We start from the raw sequence: 16366 nt of genomic DNA, 5'->3' as shown, positions 1-16366 counted from the left end.
TGGTAGTAGCACTGGGATAACAAGAACAATGCATTGTACTGCGTATTGATTACATGTCAGGCATTATGAGACACCTACTTTTTTCTCAGCACCGCTCAGAATTGCAAACATGTCACATCCACAGGAAAGTTTTGAGCTGGAACCATCAGTTTTCACTAGAGGCAGTACCCTTTACAATAATTCTTGTCAAGAAATCTATTCATGTTTTTCTCATCAACTTGACGGCAGTTAAGAGGGAAGTCTGCAGCATACATTAGAACAATTTACCTGGTCTGCAGAGGTATTAAACCTTGGCACAACCTGTAATTAAGTGAGTTAATCTGCTTCTCATCATATTGATTCCAGGTTTGTAATTCAATCAAAGGTTCCAGGCAAGTGAAACTTGAACTCTGTGGAGAGATGTGGGCATTGGGCATAAAATTATCCCTCTTGTTCCTGTGCCAAATAAATGACATCTTTTGGTTATAACTCTTTTTATAGCCTTTCCATAACTCCTTCAAATGTTCTTCTGGATGGGCTATAAAGTAGTTAATCAGAATAAATTAAAATTTGTTCTTAGTACTAAAATGTAAATTAATTGTATGCTTTCTTCCAAATTTAGGCATTTGAAACATCTGGTATATATATTTTATGCTGTGCTCACTCTAATGGTGATAAGTTTTCCACGTTGATAAAACTGCTTCTTCTTACTTCCACATAGTAGTCATTCAAAAGAAAGAGCCGCTATCTCAGCAAAGAGCGACTCTTACAAACTCATTAGAGCAACAATGGGTCCACTTTGGTTCATCTTAAAACAGAGCAGAGGATTACCCTTGGTCCACGGCCTCCCAGACAGTGAAGCCCTGGGACTCACTGTGAAAGAAGAGCAAAGTTTCCAAGAACCAAGGGCATTAAGTACAGAAAATTAATCTTTCCATGCCAACTTTTATACTTTCATATATCAATTGCTGCCACTGTGACAGCTTTCTAACATCTGCTGGAGAAAAGAAAGGAAAAGAATGTGGCTGTACCTAGGTATAGCAATACCTTTTTGATGATTAGAGTCAATGAACTTATGGGAAATATGTGACTTGGAAATGATATAAATTATATATAGATTGAAAATTCCCATAACTTGCTTTTAATTAAGTAATAAGCCTGAACAGATTTCAGCATTTCTGGATAATGTGCTGTTCCAAAGGACAGGCAATAATTCATGTGAGGCGGCTGACATCTCATTCCTACCTCACCAAGTTCCTCCTATTCTCATCAGTTCCCCTCTCTTTATTTGGAGTTAAATGACCACCTCAGCTACTTTCCAATCTTTTACAAGTCAGCTCTCTTATTTGGTTTCCTGAACATGGGGCTCTTTGACTGCAATGCTCTAGTCAATGAAGCTTTATCTTCCTAAAGCTAAAGAATCTAGGAAGATTCAGGTCAGTAGAAACTCACCTACTGATCCAGTTTGCAAGGCTTCCTTCCATCCTTGAACTGATCAAACCTTCCACTTCTTCCAGCCTACTTACATATACCTTCACTCAGCTATAGGAGAACCAGTATTCATTAAAAGGTGGAAATGTATACAGTTGCCAAGTCAGTGGAACAAAAAAAGGTTCAGCATATTTTTTCACCAAAAAGATAAGAGTGGGACAAACCAAGCCATGCAAACACATCCCATGGATGGGTGGGAAACCACCTTCTTCTTCTTCTTCTTCTTCTTCTTCTTCTTCTTCTTCTTCTTCTTCTTCTTCTTCTTCTTCTTCTTCTTCTTCTTCTTCTTCTTCTTCCTCTTCCTCTTCCTCTTCCTCTTCCTCTTCCTCTTCCTCTTCCTCTTCCTCTTCTTCTTCTTCTTCTTCTTCTTCTTCTTCTTCTTCTTCTTCTTCTTCTTCTTCTTCTTCTTCTTCTCCTTCTTCTTCTTCTTCTTCTCCTTCTCCTCCTCCTCCTCCTTCTTCTTCTTCTCCTTCTTCTTCTCCTTCTTCTTCTTCTCCTTCTTCTTTTCTTCTTCTTCTTCTTCTTCTTCTTCTTCTTCTTCTTCTTCTTCTTCTTCTTTTTCTCCTTCTTCTTCTTCTTCTTTTCTTCTTCTTCTCCTTCTTCTTCTTCTTCTTCTTCTTCTTCTTCTTCTTCTTCTTCTTCTTCTTCTTCTTCTCCTTCTTCTTCTTTACCTTCTTCTTCTTCTTCACCTTCTTCTTCTTCCTCCCCCCCTCCTCCTCCTCCTCCTCCTCCTTCTTCTTCTCTTCCCTAGGGCTAGATTCTACATTTGTAGCTCCTAGGTCTGGCTGCTGTACATAGAGCAATGAAACCACCATGAGAAGCCTCAAGGACTGTAAACACAAGACTGACATGGAATGTGGTTATAACACATCAAAACACACATGCAAAGTCTCTTCCCAAATGTCATATAATTCACTCACAGCAAAAAAAAATAATTTCAATATGTCAAAGGAACAGTCTGACAAAAAAAATCGTTTACTTCTAAAATACCTTCTTCTTTACTCTTTCTATCATTAGGAGGTAACATGAACTTTGTATTTTATATTTATTACTTTAATAGTTTCTATGGGGATGGGTTTCATTTTTATAATACCTTCACTGATTCTACCTTCTTTACTCTATGTGTTTGCCTTGATCAACTGATCAGCTTCTCTCCCCAGTATTTCCACTTTGTTCTGCTGTCTTCCTCCAATCTTAAAGCCTCTCCCTTCCCAGTTTTACTGACTCTTTAGACTCTTCTGTACTTTGCCCATATTTATTCTTACCTGGGTATGTATATTAACAGCTAGAGTCTAAGATCCATGTATGAGGGACAATACACCTATTACTCCTCTAAGTCTGGCTTGTCTTCTTTAATACAATGTTTCCCACACTCCTGGATTAGAAGATTTACTGTTATGGAAATGGTTGTATGGTCACAATCAAACCATGGATGCAACGCAAACTTCATCAAAATTCCAGCAGCATTCTTTATAGAACTGGAGAAAACAATCTTACGATTCATATGGAAACAAAAAAGACCCTGACAGACAGCAAAGGCAATTATAAGCAGAAAGAACACAGTCAGAGGAATCACATTATTTGAGCTCAAATTGTACTTCAGAGCCATAGTGACAAACAGTATTTTGGTTTTGACACAAAAGTGGATGTACAGATCAATGACACATAATAGAAGGCCCAGAGACAAACACACAAAGCTGCCGAATCCTACGTTTTGACAAAAGTCTCAAAAACATACAGTAAAACTCAGTGATGCATTTGTGAGTGCCCTGTCCTTAGCAAACTAAAATAGAATTAGAAGTTAAAACACCTGCTTCTTACAGCCTTGGCATTGGAGGCTGGGTGTAGACAGCAGGCATTTGTACAATGAAACATCTCAAATATGCACCGAGACTACACACACTAAATCAACCTTTAAGTGCCTGATGTCTGCAGGCACTTCTAACTTTCATTCTGTATTTAGTTCCATTGTCTTGGTGTCCAACCCCAGGAGCTCTTTAATGTCTTAAACAATTATGTATGGAGAACTAAGTCTATAAAACCTACTTACAGGAACAATTTTTACTGTGGTTTCCTTTTCACTGAGGGCAGGCAAAAAGGAGAGGTAAGATGGTGCGTGATTACACTGCTCATTCTGGTTTGGGTGTCTGCCGTTTATCCTAGGAGTGAGGCACTGGCTATTTACACCAAATACACTGCAAAATGGCATCGGGTTCTTTCTGCACCACCTCTAAAAGGTGTCAGGGAAGAATTCTCGGCAAGAAAACATGTCACCAGAGGAAAGTTTTAGCTGTTTTTATTAATGTTGATATTTTAATAAAATATCACTTAATTTTCTACCTCAATATGTCTAAAATGTTAATTTGATAAATCTCACTCGTAGATTAGACATCCAAAGAGAGGAGAGTGAAGAGTGTATGGGAGCCTTTTCAGTTGTTTCTCAGTGTGCCCTCTGCTCCTGTGACTAGTCACTGAAAGAAATAATGTACAAATGATGGCACAAATACACTGCAAGCTTCCTGCCAAACCTTTTCATTTATTTGAGTTCTCCTTTATTCTTTTTTTGAGAACTACTAGTATCCATCAGAAACGTACTACCACTGAAAGTTCTCATTCACACTACGGTAGTCTCTTATCTTAAACATGCCCCAAAGCTGTATGGTCCCTATCATGGTACTACTGGGAAGGATCATAAACCTAAAGAGGGGGAACCTAGTGGAAAGCGGGGCTAAGGGATTTAGGATGGTGCCCTCTAAAGGCTTTGTGGTGTGTCATTACTTTCTCTTTTCCTATTTTCCCCCGTGATGTGTGTGGTTTTCCTCTACTATTTGTTTACATCACCACACAGTAAAAAAAAAAACAACAACAACAAAACAAGTAACAGACATGGGGCTGGAGAGATGGCTCAGTGGTTAAGAGCACTGGCTGCTCTTCCAGAGGTCCGGAGTTTAATTCCCAAGAACCACACGGTGGCTCATAACTCTCTGTAATGGGGGTCTAAGGACCTCTTCAGGTGTGTTTAAAGACAGCGACAGTGTATTTATATACATAAAATAAAAAACCACAGACACACCAACTATAGACAGGAACATTAAAAAATTGTAGCCACAGTAAGCATTTTCTTTTTGGAAGATGATTGAAATATGTGTTGGAGTGGAATAAATGCACGCATTATTCACTTCCATTATTATATTTTCCTAAATAATACTTCCACCTGTCCATTTCTAACACCTCTAATTATACACCATGAGCATAATACAGTATTTGTTAAAGTTGCAAAGGAAAATGTGTTGACCTTTATTTTAGTTTTTTTCCTAACATTAGTATTCTAATAAAAATATTCCTTAATTTTTCACCTCCATTTTGTAACCAAAATCACGAGGCCATTAGAGGTGGAATGTTTACTTGTCTGCATACAGAGTGGCATGTATTTATACAGGTATGTTCTTCCATATCTGAGGGTCAGACAACTGTTAGGAGACATCATTGAGCTCGGTGGAATGCTTTCCTAAAAAGTGCCTGTTTGTGGCCCAGGCCACTCAGTCTTGGTGGTACAAGCAGAATGAAGGTCAGGGTGAAGTGCTTCAGGATGAAATCCGGATGCTCCTCCCTTGCTTGCTATGAGAGACCGGTGAATGTGGTGTTTCTTATTGTAGCTATGTTCATTTGGATGGAAGGGATGTTCAAGAAGGGAAGAAAAATAGGCTGTAAGTCAGGACCCCTACTCTACTCAGTAATTAGATGTCATGCCACTTCTGTGAGCCCTGGATACCTCATTTACCAGATGATGGGTTTGCCTTACATAGCAATTCTTAGACCTGAGTGCACACCAGACTCACTGGTAATTAAGCAAATATCGACAGTTGGATCCTATTCCCAGAAATTCTGATTTAATTCGTATAGGCCTGGGGTGGAATACACACCCAAGACAAGCTCATGTTAAGACACAGTGAAGAAGTCAGCAATTGATATTTTGAGGTTCCATGACCACTTGAGCTGTTTATTGTCCCAAAGCCAGTCTACCTGGGGATTTACTTTATCCAGATATTTTTTCACAGGAGAACACTGAATGACTCACAAGCAGTGCCACTGCATGCTTATACTTACTGTTAAGTGAACGAAGCTACACTTGGTAGCAAAGACAGAAAAGATTAAATATATGGTGAAATGAATGAATGAAAAGCTTGGCAGGTAGGTCCACGCACTTTGAATGCCCTCTCTGTCCTCCAGAACTGGGTAGGATTTGGCCTCTGCATCTAGATTTACTCTTTTCCTTTTTCCAGATTTAGCACTAACCAAGGACAAAGAGTCAGCATTTGGGTACCACATGTGACTAAGCAGCAAGTGCTCCTGACACTACTTTACTCCAAATCAGCCACAGTGGAGCCTATTCTTGGTGGGAAAGAGGGACACTTGTGCTTTGATATAACAGACAAATCATTATTTCTAATTAAGAAATGAGCGCAGTCACTTCAGTATTTCTGTTCTTATCACATAGTGATAATCTGACCAGAAACTTTTCACTCTGCTCTGGTCACAGTCTACCACCCAGCACCTCCATGCCTGGGCTTAAGGGCTTTAACCTGGACAGAGGGAGACTACTTATGTTCAGCTTGGAATCATTGACTTGATTTTCCCTCAAATAGGGGAAAAAATCATAAAATTTGCAAACTTCCGGGCTTTTTGGGTATCAGGAGCCATCCAGGATAGGCTGAGACTGGTAGGTGGCCTTCCTGGAGGTGACCCACTGTTTTTGCATGGCTTATGATGGGTGAGCTCTGTGAGGCAAGGTTCCATAGAGACTTCATCCCTGCTTCTTGCAGCTGATATGCCTTTCCTGTTACTATTAAATATATATATATATATATATATAATAATCACTAGGCATTAGCACCCACCCTTTTGAGCAGATTTCTGGAGAACATAGATGTACTGCCTTGTAGTGATGTTAAATAGACAAATCGATTGCTTCCTAATTGTTAATAATGATTCTATAAGAATTTCTAAAATTGTACTAGTAATAATTAAGCCCTTTATAATAGGACTGTTGTTAAAGCCCTCTCTGATATTAAAACTGCTGAGAGAACTCTGCCAGTCTTTAAGAGTCACCAGTTAATTGTTTCTGGGATAGAAAGGACATATCTACAGCTTAGAAAACATTCCAAGAGGTGGTAAAACAATTAGCAAAAGGTCCTGTAAAGGGAACTAATGGTTTATTGTATGTGCAAGGACAGATGATAAAACACTGACTGGGTTTATCTTTACAAAATTTCAAGAATAACTTAGTCAAAATTATGTTTTTTTTTTTTTACTTTCTATGAACCCATTGAGCTTGTGACAAATAACAATTGTTTAGCCAGATCATTTTTCTTAATGGATATGCATGTAAGCATCTCTGTTGTAAACTTCTTATTCAGTTTATGATTTGAATTTATGTGAGCTTTTTATCACGTGATCATGTATTGTGAAAGACAGATAAATGCTGAGGACAAAGAGAGTAAGGGAGAACTTTTCGGATAAAATGAACTTAGAAATAAAGATTAAAATCACTTTTCAAAGTTTCCTCTTTTTTTCTCTGTGACTTTTAACTAGCAGGCTGGGAGTAAGGACCTTCTTGAAGTTCCTCTGGAGATAAGAACAAAGGCTACTTTACTTAATCTCCAGATGTTTTATAATGAGGTGCTAAATACCAGAGTTTCTGGCCTCAGAATTCAGACAAGCAGGTAAGTTACCACTGCAGAGCAACTTAGACTTAAGGCAGGTAAATGTTTTATTATTAAAAGGCAATTCTAAATATATCAAAAGACCAAGTTTTGTCCCAGCCAACGCTCCTCCCCCTCGGCTACCTTGGCTGGAGCAGCCCTCCTACATTCAGGTATGGTAAGCTGGAGACATGGTACCATGGTTCAGACTCCACAAGGTACCTGCAGGGTTGGTAGCCCCATGGTTCCTGGCTCAATAGCATACTTCTTACCCTTCTTTCCCTTCTTTCTCTTCTCTGCTCTATTTGCGTTCATGCCCTTAATGGTGTTCTCTAGGCATCTGAGAAATAAAATTAGTGGTATGGAATGTTGTCTATGGTACTGCTTCTGGAAGAATCTGGCCTAATAGAATATGACTACCAATTTTAATTAATGTTGATGATGGTAGTGATTGATGATGGTGGTGGTGGTGGTGGTGGTGGTGGTGGTGGTAGCTTGTAATGATGATGACATAATATTGAAGGAAAAGATCAAGCAAAGTTCATGGGAAGAGATAAAAAAAGATAGGTGGGTTGAATAGTATAAACTAGGTGAACAGATGGGGAAGAGGAGGTTGAATTTCAGTAACATTTCTAAACAAGACAGCATATATTACACATATGCAGAGAAAAGTGACAGCAACTTCCTTCACTCTGGTATTATGGTTTCCACACAGGTTTAGGCCACTTTCTCCCTGCTCGTCTACAGTTTATATAGGATGTTCCAGACAGCCAGGTCAATCCACACTGATTCCTTTCATTGTTGCTCAAACTAATTTGCCTTCAGTCTAATGACAATGACAAGATTGTTCTGTTTCAGAGTAGAAGATAGGCTTTGGACAGTGTGTGCTGTTTGGAGAAATCCTGTAGAAGGATACATTATAATGAATTTTGTACCTGTTTTCAGCGTTAATAATAAACACCACATCTCTTCCTTGTCAACTAAGCAAAAGAAACTTCTCTTATGGTAATAAGGCAGCAACTCTATTCTGTCTTAAACAATCTATATTTAAATGACAGTGGAACAGAATTTTAATGCAAATGTAATAAACTTGATGGGTCTTTCCTACAGAAAGGGCAATAGAATAGACCCCAAACATCTAACATCATTAAACAATGTCTGGTTGTGGCAAAGTAAATGGAAAAAGATTTTCAGTAAGAAGATACTGTATTTGAATCATTCAGTTGATTTATCTGATCAGTCTAAGAATGTGAAACTCTCAGACTTTCTGAGAAATCTTAGCTGAAGGCTGACAGGGAAGACAGAATACCGTAGTCTATCATCCTGAAACTCCCACAGCATGATGGCTTTGGTATTTGAGTGTATGACTTTATACTGATAAACAGAGTTGGGGTCAAATCATAATGAGTCTGAGAAAACATATCCTATAGCTGCCACTTCACATCAAGGAAATAAAAGACGCCAGATATATTTAGATATAATCAGATTTGTGGTGCAGAAAGTTCATGAAACTGCTTTGTCCATAACAGAATACAGGACATAGAAGTAGATTAGAGAAAGAGAGGACAGCTTTTTTGTGAGGAAGAAGGGTTGAGTGAACATGAAGGGGAACATGAGCATAGGAAGACCTATGATCGTTTAGAACTGGAAGTGTGCACTTAGCCTTAAGTTGAATGCATAATATTCTACAGCTAGAAAGCCTCTTCTTCCATAGATTTGTGTGCACTGGAATAGCCATACAGGAATGGCCATGGCAGCATTTTCTGCAATAATTCTAAACTACAAACAAGCCAACTGTCTAATAACAAGAAAATAATGAAATACACTATGTATAATATAATAAAGTATTAGTGTGAAGGGCGTATGAAGTGAGTAAGTATACATGCTGAGGCGGCAGCATCGCCAGCCTGGAAACCAGCCATCTTTGGTAGAGTGAGGCAGTCATGAAGGATCATGGTGACATTTCGAATTGTCCATGGGTTATTTCTACCCCTGGCTAGTAATCGAGTGGCAATGTGTGCTTTGTAAAAAATTTACAGATTATGTTCCTGTCTCTTTATCGTCTGTGAATTCTCTAAATCATTTAAAACGAATCATAACATTTGCAAGTTCACACAATTAGTTTTAATTGAATTAAAGTCACATTCCTTATTCCATTAAGAAAAACATATGTAGTACCAAATAGCATGTTCTGGAAGGAAGTAAAATGACTTTACTGAACATCAGAGAGGAGTCCTTACAACCTAACTGTTTGACTAGAAATGTCCCTATACCTGGATGTAAAGAAAGTGCAGCATGCACAGATTGACTCCAAAAGGCAAGCTGAGAGGACATAATTACATGCTAACATTTAGGGAGAAATGGTCATATCTAACATTTATCATACATCTGTTATGTGCCAAGGTGGTGAGATGGCTTCTTAATTAAAGGTGCTCACTGATAAGCCCGAATTCAATCAATGACATATATGATGAAAAAAATGGTTCTCTTAGATGATTTTTGCCCTCCACATATGTGCTGTGGCATGTGTGTACATGTGTACATGAATACATGTGTGCATGCACCCACATGCCCACACATATAGACACAAATAGATAGATAGATGATAGATGATAGATAGATAGGTAGATAGAATAAATAGATACATTGATTGTGATAATACAGGAAATGGATATTTCAATTTTATATTCGACACTAATAAATTTAAAAAGTGGCCATCAGCTCCCTACCTAAGAAATTACAAAACTGGGACTTACAATGATTCAACTTGAGCCCAAACTTGACTGTGTCTTAACACTTTAAATATCTCAGTGACTCACGCTCTTTTAAAATGTAGTCTCTTCTGTAGGATGGGAAGGTTTTTGTTGGTTTACTCTGGGTGTGGAATGAAGGGAGCAAGTGATTCCTTGTTTGAGTTAGGTAGGAAAAGCTAGGTCAGTCATCTAGCCGCTCTTCTTAGGGTTTAAGTTACCACCAGTTCTGGCTTTCAGGGAGCAAATAGCTCAAAAGTGGCAGCATTCATAAACCTTCCTGACCAGAAGAGTCAGCACAGAGAAACACTTTCAGTGAAATCCCATTCCTGATCCTCTCTAGTGTACTGAGTCATAGCACGGAGGGCAGGGTCCCGGGACACAGTTGCTATGGCAACTCTTCAACCTGCTTATTCTCTTTGTGTTCATGATCAATAGGAGTTATGAAATAATTGACTCTGGTTTTCAAAAGACAGAGCCAGGTTTCTCAGACAAACAACTTACCTGGACTCTTAAAACCAAGTCACTACCAGACAAGAGCTGTTCTGCACGGAACCATACAGGACCCAGAAATTTACCTTCTGGATAAAAATTGGGTTAAAAAAATCTTGAAAATAATCAACTGACACACCAGGGAAGCAGTACATCATTTCAAATATATTTTCACCTATATCTTAAGCCTTTAATTTTAGGGTTTTCTTTTCTGTTTAAAAAGCATGGCAGCCCACCAGTGTGGGTTCACTGTCTTCAGACTCACCTTGGTATGACAAACCACACTTGCAGTTTAATTCAGATCTGTATGTTCTCGAGGACTGAAATGGGAGGGGCTTTTCCTTCCACATTGATAACTTAAATGGAAGACTTGGGAAAGACCAAAATGTAGATTTTTGTCAGTATTATTCTAGAAATGGCTCAATAACTCCTGCTTCATATCTGGTTAAAAGAAATGATTTCACAAAAATTGTGAACAGACGATGGGACATTCATAACGAAGTTGTTATCTAATATTTCAGTGTGGTTTACAGTGAAGGGGTTAGAGCTAATATGAGTCTTGGGAGGGACAGTGACACAGTTATAAAACCAAACCTCACAATATTTTCCCACCTTCTAATTTTACAGTGTCATAAAGCCAGACTTAAGAACTGCACTATCGGGACATTTCTAGAAGTACATCATTAACACCCTTAGTAAAAGCCAAGTAAAAGTGCATTCAAGTGCACACAGAATGGCAGTTCACTTTATTAGAGTAATAGCAATGGTTACAATAAAGGTAACCACAGGATGAGGGGACAACAGGTAAAAACTCACTGCTTTCTCATGAGTGTTTTCAGGGCCTCTTCATAATGATGAAGGTTCAAAGATGTTCACCAGTCAGAGGGCTTCCGCACAGGGAAGAGATGGGGTATGTGTGGGCACAAGTGTTAGGGAAGGAGATCTCTTGAGAAGCAAAACAATATTTCTTAGAGATGGCACCTGGGAAAGAGCTAAAGAGAAAAACCACTTTTCCTGTTAGCTGAGTTAGGGTGATGCCACACCTTCAAAGTACAGAATACCTCTGACAGGTGGCCACCATAAAGATTACTGAGTTCAAACAGCCTACCACAGAGGCCCAGGCTGGAGTGAAAGCCTGGGCTTTGGGGTAAGAGAGAAAGGAAGTATGCTAGGAATTTCCAACCAACCCTGCTATATTCTCCCAAACACTCTTAAAGATGAAAGTCCTCTGTAGCCCTTCATCCTTCACCATGTGATGTTCCACACTGAACACAGTTCCTACTAAAGGCACAACCACTAATTACCATTCCCCGAAGGAGGGGTCTGCTGGATGTGCAATCAGGGGTCAATTTGGGTGGCCTTCCTCCTAACTCTGAGGAGAAAGGCCTCCTCCTCCACTTCAGTCTGGGGATCTTTCCAAAGTACTCAGTCTAAACTAAGCAGCCAGGAATGATTTGGTTTAAATCAGGGCCTGAGTGAGGACACTCAAATTTGGCTAAATGAAGTAGTTGTAGCCATATTTTTCTCAGTCAAAAACTAACAAAAACAACAAACAAACAAACAAACCAATACAAAGAGAGGTGACAGTTACCTGCAGTGGGCCTGTTAACACACTGCTCATAGAATAAAGCAGCACAGAGTGAGGTGGAGTCAAACCACACAGAACCCATCTCTCAGCTTCAAGTGTGGTATGTGTTCATGCATGGTAAAAATACATTTACATATCGTTAGGAAGGAAGCTTAGAAACATGATTGCCCTGGTTTGAAAAATGAAAAGCATTGTCATTTGCAGATTTAGGTCACCTTTCGCTGGGGAGGAGACACATCTTTAAAATAGCAATCATTTCTAGAGAACACACATACTTAACTCATATCCTCTAAGTAAGGCAGGGGCATTAAAATCCTCCAAAATGCGTTTAGGTAGAGTGTATCTCGAAAATGCATAGTTAATGAATTTCTTACAAGATCTGGATTCAAACAGTGAATAAAATGCCTTTGATGTATAAACAAAACGTGGTTTTTCTAAAGCACCTCTGACTTCAATCATGGAAAGAACTCTTAAAAGGAAATGTAAGTCCAATGGGGATTTACCACCCTCATATTTAATCTGCTAATAGCGTCATTTCAAAAGAAAAAAAAAAGAAAAAATATACAGTGCAAGTGCATTTAAATCCATTCAACACATTTAGACTGTAAAAATTAAAATATATTGTCTATTTTATTATGCACAACAGAGTCAAGGGCATCAGTCCACTGACCTGATAATCCAATAAACTGTGTAGAAGGTATTTATGCCAAGATAAGAGCTCAGGGACAGCTGCATGGCGAGCTATTTAGCATCACAAATACACTTAGCAGAAGCTACTCAAGGATGGCTGTCACTGGGGTGCTTCCAGAACAAGAGCTAGAGGGTTGATAGGTTCTACTTTAAAAGGGAGGCTTTTATGAGGAATTATAAATATTGATTTCACTGAAGGAGTCAGAAGAGTTTATGGGTGTGTGTACACAATGGCAACCTTTCCACTTCTATCATGGGGCTGGTCTCCAGTGGGATCGAAATGTCAAAGTTCTTCAGGGCACTCTTGAAAGACCTCTTGGGAAGCAATTTAGAGATTATTTCTTTCTGCTAGAAGGACCCATGGTTTTGAGGATATAAGTAATAATCGGTACATAAGAAACTACTCTAATGTGTTCTCTGAGGTTGAGGGAGGCGCCCGCTCATCAATGGGGAAGACTGCTTTTCATTTAGGTCTCTCATGACTAGAAGTTGACAATTCATAACCATACAGCAGAAGCTGGGGTGTTTGTCAGATCAGAAAGCTCTTGCCCCCACATATACCCTACCCCCAAAAATAAAACAGAGGGAGAATAAGTATGTCAATACATTAACATTCACCCAGTAATATTTCCAATATTCTTATGAACAATGTACTAGATTAAATGTGACACACAATGCATTTTCTTCATGCCAAGGTCCTAAGGAACTGTGCCTCTCTTGCTAATGTAATTTGGTTACATCTGACATAAACAGTAAAGCTGACATGATTTTCAAAAGAGCAAGAGTCTTTGATAGTCTACATTTTTGTTAGATAAACTAAGAAAGTATGGAGTCCTCCAAACAAGATCTATATGCAACACAAGACATACACATACACACATACACACACACGTGCACACATATATGCACATAGGGACACATGTGTTTGTACACACATCTACATGCAACACATGGAGAAGACACAACTACAGGCAAGAACAAATATTTAATGATGTCACCATAGGTAACTTCCCACAAAATGAATCAATAAGGATCAGTGGCCTTGCTTTAGAGATGGAATTAGTCTTAGGAGAGTTTCTTTTATTTTTTTTTTTTGGTTCTTTTTTTTTTTTTCGGAGCTGGGGACCGAACCCAGGGCCTTGCGCTTCCTAGGCAAGCGCTCTACCACTGAGCTAAATCCCCAGCCCCGTGAGTTTCTTTTAAATACCTTACTTTGTCCAGTTGGAGTTCCTCTTATTATTCACAGACTAATGAATGAGTATGAAAGTTTATGACTTAAGCCAATCAATTAATGTATGGAAGATACAAAGTATGTGTAGATAAAATAGAAGTCTTGTACATTTTTGTGGAATTGTAAAATAGAACAACTGTCTTAAGAAATCCATTTGGCTCTGTAATTGTATGTTGAGTTGACTTAAGTATGTTAGAGATGTCTACACTTCCATGTACATTGCAGCACTGTTCCTGATTGCTGAGTTCTACAATCAGCCTACATGATTGGCAGCAATTAGTAAGGAAGAACATGGGGTACATATCCAAAGGGAAACAACCTAGTCAAAAAAGTCAGATGTGTAGTCAATGGCAAAAATGTGGCTAGACATTGAGAACACAGAACAAGAAACACTGGCTGTGTATGGTTGCTCACACCTATAATTCCAAGACATAGAAGGATGAAACAGGGGGATTACAGAAAGGACAAGGCCAATCTGAGTTACATAGGGAGTTCCAGGGTAGCTTGGGCTACAGAGTAAGACTTAGCCCCAAAAAACCAAAATTTTAAGATATGTAGACACGAAGACACATAGTGCATTTCTCACTTAGGTTTGGGATCTAAAAGAAGCACATTAGAAAGAGAGTGGAGTGATGAATAATGGAGGGGGAGGTGGGAAAATGGATGGTGGCCACCAACTACCTGAGGAGTTACTTTTTAACTGAAATCTGTCACAGCATGGTTAACGCAGTTCATAAAAGCTTATCACACATATCAAAATTGCTGAGAGTAAATCACAAGTGTTATTTAGCACAGAATGACTGAAATGATTGATGTCTACTATAATGACTTAACCACTTCACATATTCAGAGGAAATAACATCATTTCATTTCAATATTCAGCTATCATTTGTCAATTTGCAATAAAATAAAGTTAAAAAGGATAGGAAGTATAGATTGGAATTACCTTTTTACTTGCACATGCAGGCCATGTACCTGAAATTTCTTTATATAGTAACAAATTCCACAACAAATTTTATTTCTACTCATTAACATCAAGGGTTAATTTCTGATGACCAAAAAAACTAAACTGGATACAACTAGTTTGGCTACAGCTGGCTTTTTGAATTCAAAACTTAGAAGCATCCCCTGCAGACAGCCCTTCTTTGCTTAATTTTTACTTAGCAGATTCACCTAAATTATCCTCAGACTTGGATTTAATTTCTAGCTCATGCTGCCTTTTAAGGTCATGAGTGTTGTATCTTTGGTAAGTATGTCACACAGCACATTTTCTTCTGAGTCACAACAGGCAGACTTCTGTCACTAACTCTTTCCTATTGTCACCTTTAATCAATGTGTTTCTGCACATTAGTGGTCACCGATCATCCTCCCCATTTATAAAATCACAATATCAACAATAATGGTTAACGCTGTATAGGCCCAGCATCTATTGGAAGCTGATAAAACTGAGGAAGATGTGGTAATAAACAAAGATGCTCATAAATATGAGAGCTTAGCAGTTCTTTTCCATTGTAAAAGCTTGGAAAATTCCCCTGAGATGGTCAAAGTATGTTCTTGGAGAGTATTCATCTGAAAGTCACCGTCCTCACTGCAAAGTTTCATTATGACTTTGTAAGGTTTATTTCTGCTGAGGTTGCTCCTTCCCGTTTTTATGAATACTATTTCATGCTTCTCTCCATTGAGCTTCTACACTTATGAGGTTTTGTCACTGTCTTAATGCTGTTTCTTACAATCCTTTGCTTTGTTTCCTAGAAAAGTCTTACATGTTACAAGAAGGTAAAATGGCCATTGACTTGCAACTAAGAACAAAAAAGATACATTAATTTCCTCTAGTTTTACAACTTAAATATTTTTTCATCGATTCCTAACTTGTAGTAGTCTGTCAGTTTCATATGGTATTTCCTTTCCCATCAACAACTTATATATTATCAAAATCAAAATGGAGTTAGAAAAGAAGAGATGGACACAGCACAATTAGTAGCAGAGGCTGGTGGATCTACTCTATTTGAAAGGTTCCCAATAAAATTATACACATAGTCATGTGAGATATACATCACTACCCTTATGATAAAGACCTTTTAGCTGGCTTCACTTGTGTGCCATCTATTTAATTGATTTTTAAAATTATCAACCCTAATCTAATTATCTGTATGAAGCTGTAGATAAACTCTAACTTCATTATAATTCTTATGCTAAAGTTTAGACACTGGAACAAGCTGAAATATGCTCTAGTCAACACTGACTGCTTAGTATGACAATTTTATTAGACAGCAATATGGAAAGGTATCCATCAGGATGTCACTTGTAAAAATAGGTATGGCTTCTGGGGGAAACATGTAGAGAAATAGTCAAAATAGATTTAGAAAGTTGTAGAAGAATTGGCAAGATTGACAGCAATGAAAATTAGGATAAAGATTTAGGTAAAAGAAAACTAGACCATCAC

The 16366-nt window shown here is 38.4% G+C and overlaps 1 protein-coding gene across 2 annotated transcripts in view; it reads right to left on the bottom strand.

The window, feature by feature from the left end:
* Positions 1 to 16366, bottom strand: part of Thsd7b (thrombospondin type 1 domain containing 7B) — an 898652-nt gene that overhangs the window by 198988 nt on the left and 683298 nt on the right. The gene's annotated exons all lie outside the window — the stretch shown is intronic.

Source organism: Rattus norvegicus, chromosome 13 (assembly GCF_036323735.1).
Source record: "Rattus norvegicus strain BN/NHsdMcwi chromosome 13, GRCr8, whole genome shotgun sequence".
Classification (NCBI taxonomy): Eukaryota; Metazoa; Chordata; class Mammalia; order Rodentia; family Muridae; genus Rattus; species Rattus norvegicus.
This window is presented reverse-complemented; position numbering and strand designations above follow the sequence as displayed.